Genomic DNA, 3,171 nt, shown 5'->3' with positions numbered 1-3,171 from the left:
TGCTGAACCAGCAAGGGTGCCTCATGGGTGGAGGCGTGGGTGTGGCGCAATCCCAGGTCGGTTTTCACGGCTTCTACAGAAGCAGGCCACCGTCCTCCCGAATTCCACAGCCAACGCAAGCAGTTTAAAGCACACCCATGTGGCTTCTCCCTGTTGCAAAACTCAGCAGTGTGCGACAAGGAGCTCTGCCTCTCCGACGAGGGTTGCCGGCCCCGGCTTGGGAAATACCTGGAGATTTTGAGGTTGGAGCCTGTGGAGGGTGGGGTTTGAGGTGGGGAGGGATCTCAGTGGGGTATAAATGGCCATAGGGAGTCCATCCTCCAAAGCATCCTTTTTCTCTGGGGAAACTGACCCTTTATTGCCTGGATATCAGTTGTAACCGATGCTCCCTGTAAGCTGTGGAGAGTCTTGTGAGCAAAAGAATCTACTCTGTGAGCCGCCGGTGTTAAAGTTGTGAGCCAGCGATTTGGCTGCTGCCTGAATCAGTTTGCTCTGGAGCCCTCCTTCCTGGGGTAAGACAAAAAATGTATGAGCCGGAGGCTAAAGGACTGTGAGCTAGGGCACACTAACTCAGCTTAGAGGGAGCACTGGTTGTTGTAATCCATGCTCCCTCTAAGCTGTGGAGTCTTGCGAGCCAAAATTCTACTCTGTGAGCGACTGACATTAATGTTGTGAGCGAGCGATGTGGCGACTGCATGAATCAGTTTGCTGTGGAGCCCTCCTTCCTGAGTGAAGGCAAAAATGTGTGCGCCGGAGGCTAAAAAACGGTGAGCTGGCTCGCACTAACTCGGCTGAGAGGGAACACTGGTTGTAACCAATGTTCCCTCTAAGTTGTGGAGAGTCTTGTGAGCAAAAAATCTGCTCTGTGAGCCACCGGCGTTAAAGTTGTGAGCGAGCGAGCGATTTGGCTGCTGCATGAATCAGTTTGTTCTGGAGTCCTCCTTCCTGAGGTAAGACAAAAATGTGTGTACCAGAGGTAGAGATGTGAAGGCCCGAAAAAAATTTTTTCCCCTTTTTTTCCTGAAACCCTCCCCCCCCCCCCAAAAAAAAAATTGGAAAAATTGAAAAAAGAAAAGAAAGAAAATTGATTATGGAACATTTTATTTTAACATGATGAATAAAATATTTTAAGACAAGGTGTTCCAATATTTTCCAAATCATTTCTAAAAAAATACGTATGGGGTCAGATTGATCTAATTTCTGTGCACTGAGGACAAGCAAGTCCTAGGTTGCAAACTGAACTCTCCAGTGCAAGAACAAGATGCATTTTTTCCCCTTAGGAGGTGCTGTTGTCACAAGAAAAGAAAAAGGTTTCAGTTTTGTTTTTGCATGTGGGTGGGTATTCTGTTTGTAATAATTGTTTGGGTACACGATGTCTTTAATATGCTAGTTGTGATAATCTCATGCCAAGTAAAAATGCCCATAGTCATATTTTATGTTCCTAAAGTAACAGAATGACTTTCAATCTGGAAAAGACAAAAGAAGTGCTAATGTAGCAATTTTTTTCCAATTTTTCCGTTTCCCCCCGAAAAAAACCCCGTTTTTTTTTTCTGAGCTTCAAAATGTCCGGAAATTTTACCTCTCTAGCCAGAGGCTAGCTCACACTAATGCAGCCTGGAGGGAGCACTGGGTGTAATAGTGGGAGGTCTCCGGGCCCCGCCTGTAGGGTAGTGCCACAACCTCCTGCCGATCCCACCCCCCATTGTGAATGCCAAAGGACTGGAGGGGGGAAAGTAGGGTCCGTGGGCACCGCGGCTAATGGCCAGCGCCTGAACCCATCCGAAATCTGGGCCTACACTTAGGATGGGATCCCTCTTTGGAGGCTGCCTTTTCATGGGTGTGCCGATGGATTCCCTCCTTGCTTTGCCTGCACAGGGAAGCGGGGTAGCGACACTTGGCAAGTCCAGAGGGAAGGGGCAAAGACCTCAGTTGGTTAGGGTTGCCAACTTCCAGGTGGTGGCTGGAGATCTCTCAGAATTACAACTGTTGTCCAGGCAGCCAAAAAAAGGGGGGAGGGAGCCAGTGTACAATGCAAGAACCCAAAAAAAGAACACCACTTGGCAAAAAATAACTTACAAGCAAATAAGCAAGTATATAATGATCAAATAAGCATAGCAGCAAGTATAATGTAAATCAAATAAGCATAACAACAAGTATGATATAAATCAATAGGCCAAAGTGCACTGATAAATCATAACAGAAACAGTCACAGTCTTCTCCAGCATAGAGGCAATATCAAAGTCCAAATTGGAGTGCCAATCATCAAATTTTCTGAGCCATCAAAAGCCGAAGCGTAATCCGGATGCCTGAAGCCGCTTTTCGAGTTATTCTTATTCAAGCATGGCTGTAATGGGACCCAGTCTCAAAAGCTGGCATATGCTAAGCCAGAATGGTCAGTCACCTCTTTCTTCCCGAGTCCGGCAAGCGCTGAGCTTGCCAGATTCAGGTAGAAAGAGGCGACAGCGGTCACCCGATCTGGGAGATGCGGGGCTTTTGGCGGGGCCGGGTGCAGTTTGGCGCCCTAGGGCCAGCCAGTCAGTGACTAGCTGGCCCTAGGGTGCCAAACTGCACCCGCCAAAAGCCCTGCATCCAGTTCTGCTTTCGTTGCGGGTGGAGCGGGGCCCTGGATGGGGTGCTGAACTGTGCCTCCCCCCCCCCCATGCCCTCCGCATCCCTCTGGCAAGGAATCCCACATTTTAATCACTCTTTGTGTAAAGTAGTATCTATATGGTGTCAAAGGCTTTCACGGCCGGAGTTCATTAGCTGTTGTAGATTTTCTGGGCTGTATGGCCTTGCCATTGTAGGACCTGACGTTTCGCCCGTAGCTGTGTGACTGACATCCTCGGAGGTAGAACACAGAGAGTACATCTTCCTGTTGTTAATGTTCTGCTACGTATCAGGTGATTATTGTTGAGCTGAAGGTTATAGAAGTCTATAGATTATGTTTAAGTCTACTTTGTAATTTTTTTTTACATCTAGTTCACTTGTTCATATGGTTACTATGTGTTATATATGAATCTTCCCTTTTCTGTAATCGTTTCTGATTTTGTGTTCGTGTGATGGTTTTTGATAAAAATAAATAAATTAAAAGACCTATTTTAAATATATATATGTATATACTAGTTTATATATATATATATATATTAGTGTGTATGTATGTATGTATGTGTG

General features: G+C 46.3%; 1 protein-coding gene across 2 annotated transcripts in view; it reads left to right on the top strand.

Annotated features, from left to right (window-relative positions):
• Positions 1-3,171, top strand: part of CERS2 (ceramide synthase 2) — a 99,367-nt gene that overhangs the window by 3,260 nt on the left and 92,936 nt on the right. The window contains exon 1 of one of the 2 annotated variants that reach the window (XM_015424495.1): positions 193-242. The exons of the other annotated variant lie outside the window; for it this stretch is intronic. The gene's annotated coding sequence lies outside the window, so the exon portion shown is untranslated. Of the gene's footprint in view, positions 1-192; positions 243-3,171 lie in introns of those variants that run through there. 2 annotated transcript variants of the gene reach the window in all.

This window comes from Gekko japonicus, unplaced genomic scaffold (genome assembly GCF_001447785.1).
Source record: "Gekko japonicus isolate JY-2015 unplaced genomic scaffold, Gekko_japonicus_V1.1 scaffold142, whole genome shotgun sequence".
NCBI classification, from domain to species: Eukaryota; Metazoa; Chordata; class Lepidosauria; order Squamata; family Gekkonidae; genus Gekko; species Gekko japonicus.
The sequence above is the reverse complement of the archived record's forward strand: the minus strand, read 5'-3'. Positions and strand labels throughout refer to the sequence as shown.